Consider the following 25,760-nt stretch of genomic DNA (forward strand, 5'->3'; position numbering starts at 1 on the left):
CCCACCCAAGCCTAATACGCTAAATCCTGTCTGGGAGGTGGTGACAGGATGTCTATTGTTCCACCTTCCTCTGCTCAAGATTGTCTTAGGAGCAGGAGGGCAGAACTGTGTCTTTGGTCAGCAGCAACCATTTTGGGCTGCCCGGGACTAAAAGGCTGGTAGCGGGAACACCAGGGTCCTCACAAAGCCCGTTTCTGAGGGGTGGAATCATACCTCCCACACTGGTTACTGGTGTGGGGGTATGATTCCTGAATGTTTGACAGCAAAAATGATAGGGTTACTTTTAGCAGTTTTAGAGTTGGTCAGTACACAGTCGCATAATGCCACTCTATATGTCGTAAATGGCTGATACACTGACAACCCAGGAGAATGGACTCAGTAGGCTGCAGGGGTGTTCTGCTCATGCAGTAGCACCCTCTCACTTAGAGCCAAGTACTCTGCCCTCAGGATTGAAAAGGCCTGCTAGAGGGGTGACTTATATGTTTTAAGTGCAGTGACCATTAGGTTTAGTAAATTATATCTAAAGTAATTGGTGCATGCACTGACTTAAACGGGCCTGTAGCTCCATTTTGCATGACCTTTCATGGGTGGCATAATACATGTTTTAGCCCATGGGAGATATGCGAAAGAAAAATTGATGAACAGAATGCTGGACAATGCAAACATTCACCCCCAGTCACAAGGATCTGCGTGTAATCCATCATTCTTTTGCTCACCACACAACCCAGTTTGAACCCAGCTATATGCAAATCAGTCTTGACTCTGTTCCTTGTGGGAACCGTCCTGCCCGAACAGCCAAGCCAAGTCCTCCTTGGGCCATAAAATAGCATCCTGGGACCGGTTTCAGGACATCACCCTTCATCAGCCAGGCTACCTTGAATCCAGTGGTGTAGTCAGCAGGGGACCCACGTCTGGGCATACCCTTCCCACTTAGGACGACAAATGCAAAATAAACAATTGATAGACAGAGTGCTGGACATTGCAAAAATTCACTCCCAGTCACAAGGATCTGGGTTAAATCCATAATTCTTTTGCTCACCACACCAACCCAGTTTGAACCCATCCATATGCAAATCAGTCTTGACCCTGTTCCTTGTGGGAACAGTCCAGCCCGAACTGCCAAGCCAGGTCCTCCCTGGACCAGAAACAAGCATCCTGGGACTGGTTCTGGGTATCACCCTTCATCAGCCAGGCTAGCTTAAATCCAGTGGTGTAATGAGCACGGGACTCATGTCTGGGCATGCCCTTCCCACTTAGGGCGACATAGGCAATTCTGTCCATCAATTGTTCTTTTTGCATTTGTAAGCTCATGAGAGGCCTCTGGAGTACCTATGCCCTTGGTACATGGGTACCATATACTAGAGACTGACAAGGGGACACCAGTATCCAATCTGGAGTGTACCTAAGTACATAACATAACAATTTAGGGAGAAAGCATATAGATGGGGTCCTGATTAACAGGATCCCAGTCAGAATAGTCAAAAACAGTATCACATGAAGCAAAAAGTGAAGGTAACCGTAAGAAGCAGATCCTACTTTCTTACACAACGCACACAAACGTAAGGAGATGAGACAAGCCTTGCCCAGTTGAGTCTTCCTTTTCTAAGTGGAAATATCTGGAGAATCCATCTGCCTTGGCATGGTTACTCCAAGGTCTATGTTCAACTGTAGAGTCCATCCCCTGTAGGGATATGGACCACCTCAAAAGTTTGGGGTTTTCACCCTTCATCTGTTTTAATCATAGGAGGGGCCTATGGTCCGTCTGAACAATTAAGTGAATACCAAACAAGTATGGCCTCAGCTTCTTCAGGGCCCAGGCCACATAAAAGGCTTCCCTCTCTAAATCTGACCAATGTTACTCTCTGGGGGTTGATTGATCCTGACCCTCTGTTGTAAGTTGTGATATCACAGCCCCTGGACCTTTCTCTTGCTACTTCTGCAAATTCATCGGCACCGACAACATCTCCGCTACGACCACACCACAGATTCCCGACCCCAACCACCTACAATGCATCTTGCTCAACACCCGATCGGTCCACAGGCACGCCATTGACCTATGGAATCTACTAGACACCACCTCTCCGGACGTCGCCTTCCTAACGGAAACATGGATGAACGCTTCCTCCGCCCCAGACATCACCATTGCCATCCCTGAAGACTATAAGATCATCCGCAAGGACCGTACCGGCCACACAGGAGGAGGAATCGCTATCGTCCATAAAAAATCTATCCACATCTCAACCAGCTCTGACGCCAATCTCGCCAACTCTGAACACCTTCACTTCCAGATCCACATCGACCCCAAGACCACACTCAGAGGCACCCTCCTCTACAGACCACCTGGACCCCGCGCAAAATTCAGTGAAGACATCACGGACTTCATCACTCCACACGCGCTCCCCTCCAAAGATTACATCCTTCTGGGAGACCTCAACTTTCACCTGGAAAAGAACAACGACCGCAACACCACCACCCTCTTGGACAACCTCGCCAACCTCGGACTTAAACAACTGGTCACTTCCCCCACCCACATAGCAGGTCATACTCTCGACCCTATCTTCACCTCCAGCAACCACGTCTCCTTCAGCCACACCACGGCTCTCCTTTGGACTGACCACAGCTGCGTCCACTTTACCTACAACAAGCCTAAACTCATCAACCACCCTCAACCAACTCTGCAAAGAAACTGGAACAAAATCACCATCGACCAGATCTCCTCATCGCTCCTTCTAAACACCCCAGCCCACTCTACTAACCCAGACCAAGCCGCCGCCAACTTCACCCTATGGTTATCCAACAGCGCCGACATCCTAGCACCACTGAAAAAACGTCAAAGCAAACCTGGCAACAAGAAAGCCTCATGGTTCAACGATGATCTTAAGAAGTCCAAGAAACTCTGCCGCTCCCTTGAGAAGGCCTGGAATAAAGACCCAACCACCAGCACCAAGGAAGCCTTCAAAAACGCCACCCGCATACACCACCAACTAATCCGAAAGGCCAAAAAAAACAGCATTCAAGGATCGACTAGACAACAACGCCCACAACAGCAAGGAACTTTTCAACATCGTCAAGGAATTTACCAATCCCTCGGCCAACTCCAACGACATCACCCCCTCTCAAGCCCTCTGCGACTCCCTGGCCTTATTCTTCCATAACAAAATTGCGGACATCCACAACAGCTTCGACAACCAACCCGGAGACCAACCCACCCAACCATATGCTGAACATTCTCCCCCCTTGAACACCCTTAACGACTGGAACCCAATCTCCACTGAGGACACCATCCGCCTGATGAACTCCATCCACTCAGGATCCCCCACAGACCCATGCCCTTACCACATCTTCAACAAAGCAGACTCCGTCATAGCACCGCACCTCCGAGACGTCATCAACTGCTCCTTCAACTCCGCCACCTTCCCGGAAAGCTGGAAACACGCTGAACTCACCGCCCTTCTGAAAAAACCCACAGCGGACCCCACCGAACTCAAAAATTACCGCCCCATCTCGCTCCTTCCTTTCCCGGCCAAAGTCATCGAGAAAGCTGTCAACAACCAGCTCGCCGCCTTCCTCGAAGCCAACAAATCCCTCGACTCCTCACAGTCCGGCTTCCGAGCAAAACACAGCACTGAGACCGCCCTCATCGCAGCAACAGACGACATTCGAACTCTACTGGACAATGGAGACACAGTCGCCCTCATCCTCCTCGACCTCTCTGCAGCCTTCGACACAGTCTGCCACAGCACCCTTTTACAACGCCTCAAAAACATCGGAATACAAGGAAAAGCACTTGAATGGATCACCTCGTTCCTCGCCGGAAGAACCCAGAGAGTCCGCCTCCCACCTTTCAAGTCAGAGGCCACCAAAGTCATCTGTGGCGTACCACAAGGATCCTCACTCAGTCCCACCCTCTTCAACGTATACATGAGCCCCCTCGCGGCCATCGCCCGCCAACACAACCTCAACATCATCTCTTACGCGGATGACACTCAACTGATCCTTTCTCTCACCAATGACCCCAGCACCGCCAAAACTAACCTACACGAAGGAATGAAAAAAGTTGCCGAATGGATGAAACACAGCCGTCTGAAACTGAACTCAGATAAAACAGAAGTCCTCATCTTAAGTACATCCCCCTCTGCATGGGACGACTCTTGGTGGCCAGAAGCCCTTGGAAAAGCACCCATCCCGACAGACCATGCACGGAACCTAGGCGTTATCCTGGATTCTTCACTTTCAATGAACAGACAAGTCAGCGCCGTCTCCTCTTCCTGCTTCAACATTCTTCGCATGCTCAAAAAAACATTTCGCTGGATCCCCACCGAAACCAGAAAAACAGTCACCCATGCTCTGGTCACGAGCCGACTGGACTACGGAAACACCCTCTACGCAGGTACTACCGTTAAACTCCAGAAAAAACTCCAACGAATCCAAAACGCCTCAGCCAGGATCATATTAGACATCCCGCGTAACGAACACATCTCTGGTCACCTGAAAAACCTCCACTGGCTACCCGTCAATAAGAGGATCACTTTCGGACTTCTGACCCACGCACACAAGGCACTCTAGGAAATCGGACCAGAATGCCTCAACTCACGACTGTCCTTCTACACCCCCCCCGCCAACTACGATCCTCCAGCCAAGCCCTCGCCACTGTACCTCGCATCAACAAGACCACCATGGGAGGTCAATCCTTCTCATATCTGGCGGCTAAAACATGGAACTCACTTCCCACTTACCTTCGCCTTACCCAGAACCACCTAGCATTCAGAAAGCAACTTAAAACGTGGATATTTGACAAGTAATCCTCCTCCCCTCCCTAAGCGCCTTGAGACCCTCTGGGTATGTAGTGCGCTATATAAATTTTATGACTTGACTTGACTAGATGCATCTGTTTGGACAATACATTGCTTGGAGTAGTCAGGACTCTGCAGAATGGGAGCAGTGCACATGGCCTGCTTGAGATCATCAAATGCCTCCTGACAGCTAACTGTCCACTGAATTTTCAGGGGCATTCTTTTTTAAGTAAGATCATACAAGGGAGACACTATATACCCATATCTTTCACAAATCTTCTGTAGTACCCAGTCAGGCCCAAAAAATCTCTGACCTGAGTCTAGGAAGTGGGAGCAGCCCAGTCCATGATGGTCTGGATTTTGCTCTGCAATGGTTGAACCTGGCCTCCACCCTGAGAGTGGCTTAAGTACACAACCTTACTCTGCTCTATCTGGCACTTGGTGGCCTTGATAGTGAGGCACGCTTTCTGAAGATCCTCCAAAACATTCTTCAGGTGGACCAGGTGATCTTCCCAGGTGGAGCTAAAGACAGCTATATCATCAAGATATGCTGCACTATAAGCTTCCAGGCCTGTAAGGACTTCATTCACCAGCCTTTGGAATGTGACAGGTACATTTTCAAATCAAAGGGCATTACAATAAATTGATAGTGCCCACTAAGGGTTGAAAATGCTGTTTTGGGTTTGGCATCCTCAGCTAGTCTGAGTGATTTGCCAATATCCAGCAGTGAGGTCAAATGTGCTCAAGAACTTGGCTGAGGCCAAAATGTCAATGAGTTCATCTGCACTAGGAATAGGCTGAGCATTAGTCTGAGTAACTGCATCGAGCCCGCTGTAGTCCACACAAAACCTAATTTTTCTCTTACCACCCTGGGTATGAGGTTTAGATACCAGGACCACTACAATAGCCCAAGGGCTATCTGAGGATTCAATCACTCCCAATTGCAGCATCTTTAGGACCTCAGTCCTGATGCAATCTCTGACATGGTCAGGCTGCCTGTAAATCTTATTTTTTACAGGTAGATTCACACCTGTGTCCACTTCATGGGTACACCAGGTGGTCTGACTAGGAGACAAAGAAAACATATGCCTGTATTGATTGAGGACCTTCCTGCAATCAATCTGCTGGTGCTCAGTGAGGCTGCCTGCCAAAGCTACACCATCCACTGAGCCATCATCAGGGTTCTGTGAGAGGAGGTCAGGAAATAGGTCACTCTCTTCCTCCTGTCACTCTTCAGTAGCTATGAGCAAGCCCATGTCTGCCTTCTCCACATATGGGTTGAGCCTGTTTACATGGAGCACCCTATGAGGCTCCTGGGAGTTCTAAGATCCACCAAGTAGGTGACCTCTCCCTTCTGCTCAAGAACAGTATGGGGTCCACTCCACTTGTCTTGGAGGGCTGCTGTGGCTACTGGGGCTCAGGCTCCAACACCCATACTTTCTATCCAGGCTGATATACAGTCAGAAGAGCCTTTTGGTCATGCTAAGCTTTTTTCAATTCTTGACTTGCCTCAAGGATTTTGCTGGTCTTCTTGAAGTACTCAGTACTGGAGCAGAGACCAAGTACATAGTCCACAATGTCTTGCTTAGGTGGTTGGAGAGGTTACTCCCATTCTTCCTTCACTAAACACAGGGAACCCTTAACTGGATGCCCAAACAGAGGTTCAAAAGGGCTGTAGCCAACCCCCTTCTGTGGGACCTCTCTACAGGCAAAGAGAAGACAAAGCAACAGGACATCCCATTTGCACCTAAGCATTTCTGGGACGCCCATGATCATGCCCTTGAGGGTTTTGTTAAATCTCACAACTAACCCATTGCATTGTGGGTGATAGGGTGTGGTGAACGTGTAGTTCACTCCACATTCCTTCCACATAGCAGTAGTATAACTTGACATGAAGTTGGTACCTCTGTCAGTTAAGACCTCCCTAGGAAAACCCACTCTCGAATAAATTCCCTGGAAGGCCCAGGCCAGCAAAGGAGCTGTGGTGGTTTTAAGGGGTATTGCTTCTGGATACCTAGTGGAATGGTCCACCACCACAAGTATGTAGTTGTGCTCAGATGCTGTAGGAGGGTTCATGGAACCAATTATGTCAATACCAACCCTCTCAAAGGGAACCCCCACCACAGGTAGTGGTATGAGAGGGGTCTTTGTGGTACCACCTGACTTATCACTGGCTTGACAGGTGGTACAGTAGCGACAAACCTCCTTGGTGTCCTCGGACATGTGAGGCCAGTTAAAGTGAGGGACAAGCCTGTCCCAAATCTTACTTTGGCCTAGGCATCCTGCTATGGGAATGTCATGTGCCAAGGTGAGTAGGAAGCCCCTAAACTTCAGAAGATTGACCAACCTCCTGGTGGCACCAGACTTGGGGTCTCTAGCCTCTGAGTAAAGGAGTCTCTCATCCCAATAGGTCCTGTGGGATCCACTGACTCGCCCAGCAGCCTCAGGAGCAGCGTGCTGTCTGAGGGGTTCAAGAGAGAGGCAGGTTTGCTGCTGCTGGCTCAGATCTGCCCTGGAAGGGCAGATTGTCCCCAATAACTCAACCTGATCAGGTTCCAGTTCATCTGAGACAGTTCTTTCACAGCGACTGAGATCCTCTCCCTCAAGAGACCGATCTTCGCTCTGAGCCTGGGGGAAAAACAAAGCCTTAATCCTCCTGCTCCTCCTCTTGGAAGACACCTGGTCCTTCCTTTCAGAATCTAGTGCCTGTTCAGTAGAAGTCAGTTAGTCCTGTGAGCTGGTCACAGCAAACACATCTGCAGAGATGCCCAGCATTGCTACATGCGTCCTACGTTCCACCTCAGCCCAGGCTGAGGTCTCCACATCATTGCCCACCAAGCTTTCTACTGGAATATCTCAGTTAACCACAACATTCTTTGGGCCATTTACCCCTCCCCAGCTGAAATTAACAACTGCCAAGGAATGATCAGTCTGACATTGTTAGCATTGGTCACTTGGCACATCTCACCAAGCATGATCTGGTCAGGGCCCACAAGATCTTTTGTCATCTTAGTGACGCTTGCACCTGTGTCCCTGTATGCCATGACCTCCTTACCGTTAATCAAAGGCTGTTGTCTGTATTTGCCCAGGTTACTGGGACTGACAAATAAGGTGGCAATACCCATGCCACCATCACAGACAAGCACAGCCTGAGCTAGAGTGTTGGCTAAGTCAGAACCCATCTCAGAGCCCAAGGTTAACCCTACTAATACCCTGTTCCCTGTACCTCAAGTTAAAACTGTACCAGGTGGAGCAGTTGTCTTAGGGACATTGGTGGTTGGAGTTGAAACATTGGCCTTTGGATAATTGTCATCTTTTGTACAATGGGACTTTTCTTTACATAAGCAACACCAAGGTTTCTTTTTGCCTTTTCCCTTGTTGGACTGTGGCTCCCCCCCATACGCAGGTTTATGGGACCCTGATGAAGACTTTTGACCTTTACCCTTGTCCCTCCCTTTTCTGTAGTTTTCGCATCTTGCTTCTTTTGGTCACCACCAGTGTTCTGTTTTTTCTGCTTCACCCTGGTCCTCACCTACTTATCTGCCTTCTTTACCAATTCTTGGGAAGAAGTCAGTCAGTCAAACAAGCTTTATTTGGTTTAAAAGACACAATCACAAAAGCATCCTAAAAAAATTATAGACATCTTCACATCATAAAAATATACAACAAAAGGCATTTAAAAACGGAGAAAGATAAAAAGACAGCGCACCCCAAATGACCATATACGTAAAGTGCTTTGTGCATAATATCCAATAAAAAGCATGGCAAAAACTCTATTGACTTCACTATTCACCAAATATAGGAATAAAGTGCATTAAGTTTAAAATTTCATCAATATATCTAAAAGAGGCATAATACATAAAGTGGCCTGCCCAGGAGATGTCCTTTAAGAACATGAGCTCCAACCACGGGCATCATTTATCAGTGTGTGATCCATTTTCTTCATAAACAAGGGCCTCAAGATGAGAATTATTTTGTCTTATTTGGATTTCCATTTTGGAGGTAAACCACCATTGCATTGCAGACTCTATTGTTTGCCAGGCCACAGACACACTCAAAGGCAGTTTTATAAGTGAACAGTCTCTCTTTTAAAAATAAGGGACTCTTTCTGATATCTCTATAAAAACCTCAAAATGAGCTAAAATGCAACGGTCTGATTTTCCATCGCAAGGGCACTTCGGAAGATTATGGTTCCACTTGCCCATCGTTGGAAAAGCTCTTAAAAAATGGGCTAATCCCATTCTAAGTCTAGTAAAGTAAAATCTATGTTTTGTGTTTGTAACCTGTAATAAATAATATTGTATCCGCGTCCCAAAAGTCCTATCCAAGAATGCCTTTGCAATTGGTTTCATGTTTGTATCAACGTCCCTTAACCAATTCAGTGGTCCCATTAAACTAGTCTCAATTATTTCTTGTTATACTCAAGTATTTGGGAAGGGTTGTTAAAATCAATATTTGCGGGCATTCATTTAAAAGATTTTTAATATACATCAGCCATGGAATTTTATTCCCATGGTCGAGTGCAACACAACCCTTAATGACATCCTGTGTAAACTTTGTACCTTCCTTGCTCCATATCCCGTGCCGGGCATTTAAACTTACTGTGCTTATAAAATCATTAATGTAAGAGGCTTTCAACTCTTTATGCACACTATATGTAGGAGTAGAGTTGGGTACAGCTAACAGCTTTCGTAAGAAGTAATTTTTTGGGGTTTGAAGAATTGCACAATTAACCGCTCCCCACAGTGCTGCGTCATAACAGATTCCAGTAAGTCACTTGCTCCTATATAGTGTCATGATTTCCCTATTAGGTTTATAACCCATTTTTTTCAAGAATCTGAAAATTGCCTCAATTATCCTGATAAATTTTAATTTACAAAGATCAATATGGGCTCCCCAGTGTCCCTTTGCTGTAAATACTAGTCCTAGGTATAGGAAAGAATTTGTTACTGCAATAGGTACGCTATTTACGTGGTGGGTCCTAGTTTTTACATTTCATTTGAATCAAAGTTTGCCAGAGTTTTGCATGGTTTACTAGGTCAAAAGCACTAGTAAGGTCGTCAAATCTAAGATGCAAATAGCCCTTTTTTACAATTGTATACTTACTAATCAGTAAATCAAAGTTGATACATTGTTCGATTCTCCCTATCTTCCTTCTGAAGCCATATTGTGATTCAGTAAGAATTTTATTTCCGTCTGCCCATATTTCCAACCTCTCCAACAGTATCCTGCCCATCAATTTTGAGGTTGTGTCAAGGAGGGATATAGGGTGATTGCCCATAGCACGCTACTTAAAGCGCAATGTTGCTTTTGTGCCTGCATATTTTAATAGCGTACCTCGCTGATTTTAACTTTCACGTTGTGTCTCGCTTGTTTTGGGGATATTCTCGCTTCCGCACTTCATGGACAGGCTGAGCTCTAATTGGTCCTTTTCTACCAATCAGAAGCTCAATCAGGAGGAGCCAGTCGTGCCCCCTGGACTTTAATGCCTTCCGTGGTGCGAAATGGTAACTTTGCTTACTGCCCTTAGCATGCTACTGAACGCACACTGTTGCTTGTGTACCTACATATTTTAATAGCATACATTGCTGATTTTAACTTTCAAGTTGTGTCTCGCTTGTTTAGGGTATATTCTCGCTTCCGCACTTCATGGACAGGCTGAGCTCTGATTGGTCCTTTTCTACCAATTAGAAGCTCCACCGGAAGGAGCCAGTTGTGCTCCCCGGCCATTTAATGCCTGCCATGGTCTGGAATGGTAACTGCTTACTGCCCTTAGCACGCTACTGAACGCACACTGTTGCTTTTGTGCCTGCATATTTTAAAAGGGTACCTCGCTGATTTTAACTTTCACGTTGTGTATCGCTTGTTTAGGGGATATATTCTCACTACTGCACTTCATGGACAGGCTATGCTCTCATTGATCCTTTTCTACCAATCAGAAGCTCGACCGGGAGGAGCCAGTTGTGCCCCCCAGCCATTTAATGCCTGCCGTGATGCGGACGCGCAGAGGACAATCGCAGCAGGCGCACCGCTGGCACGCCAAAGGCAAGCCTCTCTGCAACCGTCTGCACCAGGACAACGCCAGATGCCAGACTTGTTGTCGGCTTGGTTCCTGCAAACATTACATATTCTGGAGACTATCAATGTGCCATTGATAAGGAGGCAAGCTCATGTATCTTTCACCTCTGTGCCTTGCTGGAAGGTCCTTTTTGATGCATTCAGTCTGGTTTCTGTTACTTTAGCTAACACTGTCTCTCCTTCCCCCTCTCTGCACTCCATCAAATTACTAAGTCTTAACTGCTACTCCCTAGTAAAACACTTCGCTGAAGTATTTGATTTACTTCACAATGAGGCACCGGATATTCTTTTCCTCACAGAGACTTGGCTTACTGATAGTACGGAGGTGGTACCTGGCCTAGCCATGCCTCTAGGCTATAGTATTGTGACACTCAAGAGAGGGGCCCGGGTGGTGGCATTGCAATCATCTTTAAAACTGGATTCTCTTGTACTCTAACTAAAGAGGCCCTGGTGGGTTGTGAGTGTGCACAGTTTAGGATTCTCTTTAATGCTAATTTCCCGCTATCTGGGCTCCTAATCTATTGCCCTCCGGGTCCATCTAAGGAGTTCAGGGATGCACTTATTGCAATTTCGGGCACTCTCTCTATTAGAATAGGCAATTTCACTATTATTGGTAACCTCAATCTTCACTTGGATGCCAGCCATGACTGTGAAATTAGCAATATTCTAGCTGATCTTGCTGCTTTGCAATTGATCCAGCATTTCCCGGGATGTGCTCACTCTGTGGGACATTTACTGGATCCGGTTTTCTATAACCTGCCCTCCCTCATAGTTAGTCCGCCCATTCCTATGAGCTGGTCCGACCTTTATTTGGTAACTATGGCACTTTCTGGAGTGGGTCCTTCCCAGGGTACAGTGCAAAAATCAGTTCACAGGCGCCCCTGGCATAAACTCGATTTCGAGCAGTCGGCACCCTCCTCCTAAGTCAAATGCCTAGCGTCCCCAATAATCCAGATGAGGCGGAGAACACCCTTTCGGAGTGGCTGACACATTCTCTTGACTGGCTCATTCATGCCTGATGGTGGCAGAGTCGTAATGCTCAGTCCAGCTCCTGTTACAATGACAACCTGGCCTCTATACGGAAATGCTGTAAAAGGCTGGAACATGCATGGAGGCGGACTATAACCCTCCCTTGAAAACACAATATTGTGCAGCTATCAAGAATTATCATCGAGCCATCCAGAAGGAAAGAGCTGCTTACTATGTTAATGAGATCAGATCTAGCAGTAATCCTGCTAAATGTGTCTTCTCTTTGCTCAAGGACCTTATATCAGCACAATCTCAAGCCACCCTCTCTTCTTCTAATCAGCAACGCGAGAGCCTGTCCGCCGTCTTTATTAAGAAGGTCAAGGACATTTATAAAACCTTACCCCACATGGAGACTAGGGCCAGCCCCTCCATGCAGTCCTGTGACGCCCTGGTTCCATCTGCTTTTATGGCGCTCGCTCCAGAAGTGATGCACAGGATTTGTAACAAATTAAAATCAGGATCCCCTGCAGACCCTCTCAAACCGGATCTTTTCTTGAAATTTCTACCTCAACTTCTCTCTTCCTTCTGTAAAATTATCAATGTATCTCTATCCCCTGAGGTGGATCCCATTTCCTGGAAACATATCAAGGAGGTTCCTCTGTTAAAGAAGCCCGCACTGGATGCCTCCAAACCAGGGAGTTGCCGCCCCATCTCCCTCCTCCAGCTGGTGTCCAAGATCACCGAAACCCACATAAATGCCACCCGAACAAAGTTCTTAGAAGACAGCAATCTGCTAGACCCATCCCAGAATGGTTTCCAGCCCCGGCATAGCACTGAGTTTACCCTTCTGGTTGTAGCGGAGTATCTGAGGGGCACGTTAGATGTCGGTCGCACCTCAGCTTTCATTTTATTGGATCAAAGTGGTGTGTTTAACCCTGTGTCTCTTCGGATTCTGCTGCAGCGTTTGGAAGACATCGGTGTCAGCGGCTCTGCCCTGGGCTGGCTCACTTCCTTTCTTGCTGAACGTACCTTCCAGGTGTATGTCCCTCCCTTCTGCTCCCAGGTACATGCTGTCCACCAAGGGGTTCCGCAGGGTTGGGCTTTAAACAAAACCCTTTTCAACATCTACCACCAACCTCTGGAAGCAGTGGCCAGGAGCAGAGGATTAGCTGTGGTATCTTATGCGGATGATACACATCTGGTGGTGGCATTATCTGACTACTGAGGGCTGGGTGTACTTAAGTTTCAGGAACTTTGACAGCTATCACAGATTGGATGACGGCCAATTGTCTTCAGCTCAATGCCAACCAATCGGAGATCTTGACGGTGGGCAATGACATCCATCTGTGGAGTGACCTCTGGTGGCCATCCTCTTTGGGCCCTCTGCCGGCTCCTAAAAAGGCAGTAAAAAAATCTAGGAGTCTGGATAGACTCTGTTCTTTCTTTTCAAACCCAGACTAAGGTAGTAGCCGGAGTATGTTTTGGCTCCTACGTGGGCTTAAACCTTTGCTATGTTTCTTTGATCCTACCATCCACCAGGTAATCATACAGGCCACAGTACTCTCTAGATTGGATTATGGAAGCTCCCTATATATCGGGGCCAATAGGGCAGAGATTCTGCGTTTACAAAGGGCACAAAATGCAGCAGTCCGGGCTCTCCTTGGTCTGCCAATAATCTGTTCCATCGCCAGTTCCATCCGCAAACTACACTGGCTGCCGGTGGAGAAACATTCAATTTAAGACTCTCTGTATTGCCCACAGAATTATGTTTCTCCATTCTCCTGCTATTTTAGCTAGCTTCATGGCACCTACCCGTCGACTCCGGTCCAGCACCTAAAGGTTGTTCCTCGGTTTAAGAGAGTACGGGCCAAAGGACGTTTCTTCCGTCTTTGCGCTCCTAAGCTTTTGAACTCCCTCCCTGCACATATTAGAAAGATTAAAAATCACTCTTTCTTCTGTAAAGCGCTCAAAAATCACCTCTTCCCTGTATATTTGCCACCTGAGTGCTCTTGACTTCCTTATAGCGGTAATATTTTTAGAGCTGGAACTCCCCGTTCCTGGGGCAGCTCAGCGCTTTATAAAACCCCTTAACATAACATAGCATTTGGCATCGCTTCTATTGCCCTTTTTAAAAGTCAGGACAATTATATTTTCGGTTCATGTTCTTGGTGTCAGGCCCCCTGCAATGGTATTAAACACTTTTTATAAAAGTGATGCCCAGAAACCCATATCAAATTAAAAAAATTCTACAGGGACCCCATCGTCACCAGTTGCCTTTCCATTTGCGCTTCTTTCTAGTGCCAATATGACTTCACCCAGGATTATAGGGGCCAAATTTGGGTGATTAAAATTATACATTTTTTATTATCTAATGTTTCCAAAGTACCATTGGAGTCACTATCTGCTGGTATGGGAATTTCATTATCTCGAATAAAAACCTGTCCAAATTGATGTATCCATTCCTGGGGCTGCACCAAACTCAATTTTTACAGCGCAATTGTCTTTAAAATACGGGTGATTTATCGTCTTCCAAAATAGGGATGAATCTTTTGTGTTGGCAGCCTGAGAGAGTTTTTCCCAAGCATAATCTTGGATCTCTCTCTTCCTTTTTGCTAGGGTCTGTTTATATAATATCCTCTATTTTATAATAAGTTCAATATCTCTAGGCCTGATTTTAAGAACATTTGATAATGACTGGTTTGCCTTTGTGCATTAAGAATCATATCACCCAACTCTTTTCTTAGCTTTCTTCTTACTCTTACTTTTTAAGCCCCTATAGATTACGGAGGTAATGTTACAAAAGGCCCCAATAATCTGGTTGTCAGTGGAATCCCCCCATCACAGGTTTCAATGGTGTGTTTACAATCACTCATCAAACTATCCACAAATTTGGTTGGGTTTATCCCAGGCCATTTGATGGAGATGCCATTTCCCCATGGGTGGATATGGAGGGTGCTAGATGAAGCCCTGCTTGGGGGTATTATTTAATTTGACTGTTATGTTATGTTATGTTATGTTATGTTATGTTATGTTATGTTATGTTATGTTAACTGTTTTTGTACCGCGCACAGCTGTCCCAGCAAAGGGGCGTCCTGGCGCCATAAGAAGGTATACACAACACAGCATGAAAGATACTCAATCAGAGATTTTTATTAAAAAGGAAGGTTTTAATGGCCCGTCTAAACTGGAGTAAGTCATCCAGTGCCCGAATTTCAGCAGGAAAAGAGTTCCACAGCTTTGCGGCCACTACTCGAAAGGAGCGGCCACCTGTCCTACTCAACAAGAAACGTGGGACAACAGACAGGTTCTGACCCATCGATCTCAAGGATAGAGAGGGGACGTAAGGGGTCAGTAGGTTCATCAGTATTGGGGGGCCGTGCCTTTTAAGATTTTAAAAGCCAGGCAAAGCACCTTAAACTCGATCCTCCGACCAACAGGCAGCCAGTGGAGCGCTTGCAGTGTTCTCGAAACCGGACAACGCCTGGGCAATACCACCACCGCTCTGCCTGCAGCGTTCTGCACGCGCTGCAGCCGCGTGAGTTCAGCCTGGTTTGTTCCTGCTAGCAACGCACTGGCATAATCTATCCTAGATAGTACTGAGGCTTGGCTTGGACCACTAACTGTCTGGTAGGGGCATCGAAGAATTTAAGTACAGGTCTAAGGCCCCTGATAATGCCAAAGCAAGAGGCTGCCACCCTCTTAGTATGACAGGTGAAACTAAGAGTAGGGTCCAGCCAGACCCCAAGGTTTTTTATCTCCATTACAGGAGAAGGGGTCATTCCTAATTCGGGTGGCCACCAGTTATCATTCCACCATCCTGTCTGCTTTCCCACAACCATGACCTCTGTCTTCTTAGTGTTCAATTGGAGGCAGTTCTGATTCATCCAATTGGCCACCGCACGTAGACCCTCGCAAAACCTGAGGGCCTCCACATCTGAGTCCCCACTCAACGTGACCGCCAGCTGTGTGTCATCCGCGTAGGATACCATTGTCAGGCCCCAACGCTTGACTACCGCAGCCTGCGGTCTAACGTACAAGTTGAACAAAGTGGGGCTCAGAGATGATCCCTGTGGGACCCCCAGTGTCAGTGGGCAAGAGGTAGATTTACCGGGTGGGATAGCAACCTGGAAAGATCTGTCAGAGAGGAAGGACCGGAACCAACACAAGGCGGACCCCCTAACGCCTGCTTCCTCTAGCCGCTGCAAAAGGATCTCGTGAGAAACCGTGTCGAACGCGGCACTCAGATCTAATAACAGGAGTGCCGTTGTTCGACCGGTATCCAGCACGGAGCGCAGATGTTCAACCATAAACAGCAAGGCAGTCTCCGTTCTGTGGCCCGCACGAAACCCATTTTGAGTGGGGTCCAAGATATTAGCTTTGGCGAGATGGTCAGCCAGGATCCCATTCACCAGGGCCTCGGTGACTTTGGCGGCCCACGGCAGCAGTGAAATGGGGCGATAATTCTCAGGTTTTACCGGATCTAGGGAGGGCTTTTTTAGGATAGGTGTCACTACCGCTTGCTTCCACCTGGTGGGCACGATCCCTGAGGCCAGCGACAGGTTGATGAGAGCTAGCACTGGTGTACGACATGTCGCCTGCATGTTCTTAAACTGGGCCGGTTTAAGTGGATCCGCAGGGGAGCCAGATTTAATTTTTTGGCTAAATAAATCAAACCCCTCCTCAGAGAGGGGGGCCAGCAGGTCCAAGATCACATCAACATCCGTAGGGCAACCAGCTGGGTCCGAATGTTGCAGATGGGTTGGAAAGGTGCGGTAAATCGCTTGCACCTTTTCGATGAAAAAGGATGCCAGACTTTCACAGTGGGAGTCTGTGCATATTTCAGCTGCGGTGGCACTCTTGGTCATGAGGTCCGTTAGGACCTTAAAAATCAATTTAGAGGGGTTGGGGCTATTCCGAAACTCCTGCGCATAGTAGGCGGCGCGGGCTCTACAGACCGCTCTATGGTATACCTTAGTTTGAGTTAGATAGCAGGTTTTGAGCGCAGGGTCAAAAGATTTTCTCCACCGTCTTTCTGCTTGCCTACAGTCTCTCTTAAGAGATGCTAAGGTCTCATCGTACCAAGGACTGTGGACTTTAGTCCGACAGTTAGATAGGACCAGAGGAATTAAAGAGTCAAGGGCCGTAACAATCCAGTTACAGAAAGATTCGTAGCCACAATTGACATCGGAGAAGGGAGGCAAGGGTACCTTCTCTAGTAGAAGATAGAAGTCTTCTAACTTTAATTTATTCCACTGTCGTCTGAGGGTGAATTTATTCTGCAGCAAAAAGAGGGGTTCAGACATAGGAATAGATGCTTTCACCAACATATGGTCAGTCCATATCAACTGGATAGGTGAGCATATATTTATTTCCTCTAAATTAGTGAAAAACGGGTCCAGTATATGCCCGCCCTGATGGGTGGGGGAAGTCACCCTTTGTAAAAGCTGTAAGGCTTCTAAATTGGCCAGACAGACTGTTAAAAAGAGTTGGTGATGATCACTAATGCAACTTTTTATTACCTTCATTTTTACTATTTGATCTTTACAATGTACCAAGCTTAATATATGATCAATAATTGAACACTGTCCATGCCCTTCAAAGGTTGGTAAGTGGCATTGTCCATCCAGCATAGACTGGTCCAGTAATTCTAGGTTGTATTTATACATTGCCCCATTAATGGATTACCATAAATGTTATGCAGGAAATTAAAATAGCTTTCTTCAAACTCATTCCCATATCCACAATGTTTCCCTTCTAGGATACCACATTTTTTACTATTAAAATCTCCAACCCAGGACAGAAAACAAGCACTTCTGATCTGTTTTAAAATGAGTGAAGTTCCCTTTCAAGTGCCAGTATAACTTGGTTTCTGGTATTATCGAAAACATTGTTATAAAAATTAATTACTACAAAACATTGGTAATCAGCAGAATGAAACCACAAAAATTGAAAATAGAGTCAATATAAACTTTCTTCAAGATCAACGGGGATGTAACTGAAAGTAGAACTGCTAAACCTCCCTTTGCCCTTCCATTTCGCGAGGGAGTCGCTTGAGTGTCAATTATTAAAAAAGCATCTATGTGGAAGGTTCCACGCGCCAGGTTTCTTGCATGCAAATAATTGGGCAGTTACACAGTAATTCTGGCCATGGACCATCATTCAATTTCTTATTAATGCCCACAATGTTCCATGTTACAAGGATCAGATTTTTAGATTTCAAATTTTGGGTTACAGGTAGTGCCTTGTCAATAGGGTAAAATAAATTCTTGATCATCACCCTGATGTAGTCAGTCCACATCACTACATCTTCTGAGGGGTAGAAATGTATTAGACAAAACAAGCGGTCTATGCTTTCCACTAGTCATGGTCCATTTCCGCGCTGGCTAAAATAATCCATACCTGGTTTAGAGAAAAACCTTAAGGATACCCCAGTATCAATCTTATTCTGGTGTTCTGCTGGCAGCTCCCCTCTATTACATATCTCTTCTAACAAAGTTCTAACCATCTCCGGGTATCGAAAAAAATCGGCAGCACAGTCCAGTGGGGATGCCGGCAGAGTTCTGTTTGTGATGTCACCTGGAAGACAGGTGCCTTCTGCCTTGAGTTTTCCTATATTGGCAGTTACTGTATGTATCTGGGATGCTGCCAGCTTGGATGGCCTTCTGACTTGAGTGTTCCTATCTTGACAGTTGCTGTGTGCGCCTGCGATGCTGCCAGCTCGGATGACTGTATCAGACCATAAACTTCAATACTAACATCATGCTGATGCGTCTTTCATCTTCTCTTCAAGTCCCCTTCGCACGCTTTTGGTGATTTCCCCAACCAAGGTACTCTTCTTACTGTGGTGTTGTTTTGAGCCAGGGTTTTTAGGTTATAATGGCAGTGTTTACTAAACCAGTACACCACCTTGTTTTTCAGTTCTACCAAATCCTCATTTACACCATCCATTAATTCTGGAATGTCTTTCAGAATAATCGTGTACGGTGTAGCCTCGGGTGGTAAATAAAGGTGTCTTTGATAAATCCTTGAAGATGTCAATTTATACTCTGAATTATCTGCGTTCTTAGTATCAAAATTGTTGTCATATGGTAGACTGGCGGCACAGGGTGTAACACAATGTAGTTTCTTTCTATAACCATGGGATCCGGGGTGTTCTTTCCTTCACACAATACTACAGGTGCCCTTGAACCAGGTAGAATATCATTTTCGGTGGTTCGTTGGTTATTGTTTGCTGCTATTCTGCCAGTTATTTTGATCAGAATATTTTCATTTGGGCGTTTTTCTAGTTGCAGTGACTTTACAATGAATTTTGAAATATGGGCTACATCACTCTTAATTTTTGTGATTTCAGATAAAAGGTTTTTCTCAATTGAATCCATCTTCCCATGTCGCTTTTTAAAAAGTAAGTCCAGGTTGTGGGAACAGTCATGATTTCTGGTGGGCCTCAAAACCCTACTCTGTTTCTCAGACAATGACTGTGGTTGCTTAGAGGGTTCTTTGATTTTATCCCTTGGTAATTGTTTGCCCTTAGTAACGAGGAGTGCAGATGGATCTATAACTTTCGTTAAAACTGATATTTCCAGTGGTATCGTTGATACACAAGGTGCTGCATTATTCTTGTGTATTAAGCCTGTTGAACTCTTTTGAGGTTATTATTTGCAACTGACTCCAGAAGAGTTGCAGTTTCATCCAGTATGGCATCATCAACCACATTAGTTAGTGCAATCTTTGTAGCCGCTAAACGCTTCTCAACATTAATGATCTCACTGTTAATTAAACCCATCGCAGTATTCAGGTAATTTGTGATGGGTGCACTTAATATTGTATTCTTGTTTTTACTGCCTGTTGCAGCACCCTCAAGCGTACGCTTTCCCATAATTGTAAGCAATGCTGAAGTCCATAAAATGGGGCACAATGGTATGAATATGTTCGAATACAGCGGTTTCAGCAACTCTTTCCGTAGTTCTGGGAGTTTTGTTGACAAGCGTTAGGGATGTGGCCCAGCCCGGCCTCTTCTGGCAGCTGACGGGTGCAGACTGGTCCGCCCTTAGCCCGGGCTTTGCCCAGGCACGGCCTGGGCACGCCAGCACTGCGGGGGAGAGAGGCCCTTTTTAAGCTCCTCCAGGAGCAAAAGAACACAGCAGTGGTTCTCCCACCAAGTAGAATGCCAGGCGATGTAGTCCCCAGGGCCCCTAGTGTCTCAGGCAAGTGCGACCCATGCTGCGGGGGTGAGAGGCCCTTTTCAAGCACCTCCAGGAGTGAAGGAAGTCAGTGGCGGCACTTGCGCCACGTAGAATGCCGGGAGATGTAAGCCGCTAGTGTCTCAGGGAAGCGTGTCCCGCGTTGCAGTGGTGAGAGGCCCTTTTCAAGCGCCTCCAGGTGCAAAGGAAGATTGTGGCGGCACTTGCACCGCGTAGAATGCCTGGAGATGTAGTCCCCCTGGCCCCTGGTGTCTCAGGCAAGTGTGTCCCATGCTGAGGGGCTGAGAGGCCCTTTTCAAGTTCCTCCGGGAGTGAAGGAAGTCAGCTGCAGCACTAGCACTGCGTAGAATGCTGGGAGATTTAAGCCCCCAGTCTCTCAGGCAAGCGCACCCCACATTGCGGGGGTGAGAGGCCCTTTTCAAGCGCCTCCAGGTGCACTCGTGCAATAGAATTCTGGGAGATCTAGTTCCCCTCGGGCACCCGATGTCTCAGGCAAGCGCGTCCCCAGATCAGAGCCAACCAGGTATTGATGCAACAACTTATTTTGGCAATTATTAAGGATATTATCCCTCATAATCAAATTGTACAATCATGTAAAATCATTCACTTCGCTGCCAAGCAACCAGCCTTTCAAAGCCTAATGGCACTGTCTACAAAGTCTACCCAGTCCTGATTTTGGGCCTTCTGGGTGTCTCTGAACTTAATCCTGTACTGTTCAGTGGTTAAGCCGAACCCATCAATAAGAGCACTCTTCAGGACTGAATAATTGTCCGTATCCTCTTCTCTAACAGTGAGATTATCTCTACCTTTGTCAGAAAAGTAGAGCCACAAGATAGCTGCCCACTGCTCTTGAGGGACCCATTGTACTTTACAGGCCCTCTTGAAAGCAGTCATCCATTCATGGATGTCATCTCCGACATGGTAGGGAGGGACAATCTTGTTCAGGTTCATATTATTAAAGGAATGTTCCTCAAATCATGGCCATTGTTGCTGCCACCATGGGACTCTAGTCTCAACTTTTTTCTAGCTCTCTGGACTTCTAGGGACTCTTTGTCCAGTGCCAATTGCTGATACCTGAGCCTAAGCTTAGCTTAGCTTTCTCAAGTTCCAGAAATCGGTACTCCCCCTCCTAAGAGTGGTCCCTCTTGCTAGATACAGACTTCCCTACAGACTGACCTGAGTAATCTGACTCTGCAGAGGGAGATCTAGATCTCCTTGGTAAACTCTGCACTCTTCCAGGAGGAGTGAAGAAGGGTTCATCTTGGCCTTCTCCACTGACTCCTGGGAGACCCATCTTGGTCCTCCTGGCCAGGGTTAGAGTCGAAGTCATAAAATGTGTCACCTCATGACCCATCATTTATTCCTTGTCCCATCCACTCTCTCCTGTTCATCTGAACCAGGGGTCTTCCTAAAATCATCTAACAATAACATCTCAATGAGACGTTGAGTGTTGGTACTTCTCCCTGTCTTCAGCTTTCAGGAAGCACACAGGGCTTTTAATTCTTGGAATGAAAGGTCACTGTATCTAGAAGGCAGAGAGTCATTGGCATCTCCTTTAGTAGACATACTAAGTGTGATGTGGTGTGTGCACCTACCTAACTTAGTGAGAAACTAAACTCTCTTAGGTTAGAGAAAGGGTGTGCTAAACCCTTGACTTACCCAACCCCAAGATCAATACAAATTATTTATCCAAGCAAGTATCATATGTACCTAGTACATAGTGGTTTTCAGTTAATCAATACAAAGATGTATCTGGTAAAACAATGCAGGCTTGAATACCAAACGCTGCACATCAATGTGAGAAGTTGGCCTTGTATATTGCGTCCACTAATTAAAGTGGGCACCTTGCACCAGTCCAAACAAACCTTATGGTGATTTAAAAGGTCAAAGATAACCTTAGAAAGCTATCCAAGTTATAGCTGTGGAGAGCAGCTTCAGGCTTAGTCTTGAAGGAATGTTATCATCTCGTTTTACCAGAATGCAATCTTGTTGTATTGGTTAAATGAAAGGAGAACCACTCAGTGGTTATAAAATATGTATTTATTATTATAACACACCATAAATACCTCACAGTATCTGCTACATGCAGATAGACACAAAGCACACAATACTGTAGCACAGAAACAAACGTAAGTAGCACTAATGCACAGTGGGCTCCGGGGGGAGACCAAACCATAGACTAAAATAGTGGTATAAGAACCCCAACCAGAGTCAAGACAGTGTGTAGAGGGTGTAGAATCGCTGGAACCCCAAAGAACCCTTTCAAGGTGAGTAAGGAGGGTCCCCAATGAGGACGGTTGCAGTGTGAGAACATGCCTGCGTGCTACCTACAATTCAATGGGAGAGTCACGGTTGCAGTTTTAGTGTTTAAGGACCCTTCCCAGTGGATTACGAGGAAACCCTTTGCAACATAGAAGGTTGGAGAGCCGCACCACCTATGGATACTGAAGTACCAGAGTTACCTATCATAGGGAAGTCAGCTGCATAAGGCTGAAGTGGCGTCGGAAACCATTGTCACTCTCAATGGGAGTCTTCAAAGAAATGTCACTGCTGGAAGAAATAAAAGTGTCCGGTGGAACCCACAGGTGGATTCTTGAAGGAAGGAATCTGAAAGCAGAGGGGAAATAGTCTGGGTCACTCAGGAGTGACTAGGGTCTCAGTAGACAAATGCCTACCAATGTCAGGTGTTTCAGGTGTGAAGATGGAGACCTTGACTTTGCAACCACGGGGAAAAGGAGATGTCCAGGACAACCAGGAGCCAGATTCGAGATGTCCTATGAAGGATGTCGAGTGCTGAGGGGGTCGGTGTCCGGTGAGAGCACCAACAAGCCTTGGAAGCAGCAACCCACAAAGAAGGTCCAGGGAGGTCACAGTCTGGCCCAGCAATGACCAAGATACTCACCACAACAATTTTTCGGGGCAGGACATCATACACTTTATATTTTTCTGTGAGCACCTTACTGTCATTGGGAAGCGTTTCATTTTTCCAATTCTAATTAACAAAGGTTTTATGCAAGTGAGACCAGCCCTTCTCTATCTGCAAATGCTGACAAATGAATGGGAAACTTTTAACATTGCTAATTTTTTTATCTGGAGCTGTAAGAACCTTGAGGAGAATAACCTAATATTTTACAACTATGTATATCTTAATTATTGTGCTAAAATGTAATTAGTCTGTACTTTTTTTTATTTATTAATTCTATATGTATTTATGAGCATCAATTGTATTTTATACATCATGGTTTTACATCTGCTGACAAAACTTTTTTTTAGAATGCTTTTATGGTTTGCACATAAACCGAATAAAGATATTTGACTGACTGACTCACTCACCACAGCAGGGGAGTTAGGGCAGGCCTGGAGCAACCAAGGGAGCCCATGAAAAGCAGTATTGTCCCTCAATTGGACCCACAGGCCAAAGGTACAGGAGTCTTTATAGCGCTCCAGATGAGCTGGCCTACTTCTTACTTCTTTGTCTGGCAATTTTAAATGAACAAAGGAAATGTGCTTGAATCCTTTTGATTGAGAGTAAAATACATATTGCATCTGAAGGCTCCTTGTATTTATTTAGGGTAGATCATAGACTCTGTGGGGGATTACGGTAAAGTGTTTTTCACAAAAATCACTCACTTTTCGACTATTAGTTTTTATAATTTTGTTTTATAGTACATTTAATGTATTATTGATATTCAGGTTTTGTGCTAATTTTGTTACATCAGGTTTTACATTATGTGGAATGTTTCTGTAGACAAATTGTCTTAATAAACTTACATTCAGTATGACTAGGGGGGAGTAGAGGGGAAAGTACCAGTAAGAGATGATCCTGGAAATGGGGTCCTAGAGGGGAAGGCTAAGGAAAACTAAGACCATATGATTAATAAGTACTAGGACAAGGATGATTTACAGGAGGACTAGATGGAAAAGCATGAGTAGGGCCAGCAGGAAGTGACCTGTGTGATCTGAGCCCATATAAATAAGGACATGCATAAAGGAACCGAGGACATACCTCTTATAAAAGATTCTAAGTTATTTTTGGTAAGCGGCCGTCCCTTTAGAGAACCATATATTTTCCAGTACAATTAAAGCACTGCCTAATCTTCTCAGATATTCTAAAATACTATTTGCAAGTAGTCAATTAAGTAAACTAGAACAACAGTAAAACCACATGAGATGTAACCATTACAACCAAATAAAATCTCGAGTTGAAACCTATTAAATTGGAAATTAGCACGTTGGACTGATTTATCCAGTTGTACAACCACACCAAATTCACCATTTCACTGGATATTACCACATACATTGTTCACTTGCTCTGATCAGTTGGTAATGGGCCTATGTGTAGGGTGGGGTGTCTTGATGGAGGGGTATGGGGGTATCAATGTATCCATTGTTTATTGGTCAGCTAATTAAAACCTTGCGAGGTACAGCCAGTCAGTGCAATGCAGAATTGAATAATTAAAACATGATGTTTGCAAAAACAAGTGGGCAGAATCGTCACTTTGTGCTGATTTTTAGTTCCTGGAGAAAATTGCACCATGCGGTGCACCAGACAGCGCTGCTTCTTTGCTGCAACTTGAGTAGACATTATACTTGAGTGGTAGCTTTCTCACAGTAAGTGGTCCTTACTGCCCACAACCCTCCGGATTGAGAAAATCTCACTGGGTGCTGTCTTAGCACCTGAAAATCTTGCTAAGGGATGCCAATTTTCACTTGCATTCGCCAAATTAAAATTATCAAGCTGTGCATGAGAATAAACTCTGTCACGTAGCTGCTGGTAGAGTTTTGCAGGAACTCAGCATTAAAAGCGTAACATGAGTGGCCAAAACTCCATGAACTCTGTTATCGAAGGGGAATTTATCACCCACCCTTAGTTCATATGTAGAATAGCAGCAGGGTAGAGGCAAAGAGCAATTCCAAAACTTGGAGAAAGCAAGTATAATCGCATCAAGCCAGAATAGGTGCCACAATTACCATTGTAGTGAGTTAGTACACTTTGGTATTCTCCTTCCCTGAACAGTGGATAAAGTGCTTGATATAAAGCACATGGTGTGGGATAACAGAAGAAATCTGTGGTTGTGTGGAGTAGAAAGTGCAAGAGTGCAGAGTGGAGAACAAAGTGAGTGAAATAAGACCACAAAGTTAAGCAAGCTTGATGACAAAATGCCTTGTACTATGTTACAGAAAAAATAAAAATAAAAATGACAGTGTTAATGTGCAACAGGGTAATAGAAGAACAGCCTCGCAGGGTACAGTACAAGTTAAGTCAGTTTTAGAGTCCAACTTCCAAAGAGGCATTGTTATTAGCAGGTCCTAGTTTTGCTGCAGCAGCTTGGAGGAACTTAACAGTGTTTAACATTTAAGATGGTGTTCTCTGAGTTCAGGCCTGAAATTACAACCTTGCAGCAGGTTCAGATCCGCAGGCTGTTAAACTTCTGCAAATTAGATCTTTCCTTAACTGTAGCAAGGAGGGACAGGTTCACAGAATGTGAATGATCGTTTTCTTGCTCTGGTTGCAGATTCAGCACATTACTCCTTTTGTTATAGCATTTTGGTACAGGGTATTGTAGCAGTTTAACGGTCCTGTTGTCCGGTGATGAAACCGGAAAATGTGATTTCACCTCTTGGGGGTTAATAAAAGGGGAGGAACCGCACGTGTTTCATCTCCCGAGCTGGCACTGATAATGTGGTGTGTTGTATTCCTGCGCCGCGTAGCGGCTAA

The sequence above is a fragment of the Lissotriton vulgaris genome, chromosome 2_1 (genome assembly GCF_964263255.1).
Source record: "Lissotriton vulgaris chromosome 2_1, aLisVul1.2, whole genome shotgun sequence".
NCBI classification, from domain to species: domain Eukaryota; kingdom Metazoa; phylum Chordata; class Amphibia; order Caudata; family Salamandridae; genus Lissotriton; species Lissotriton vulgaris.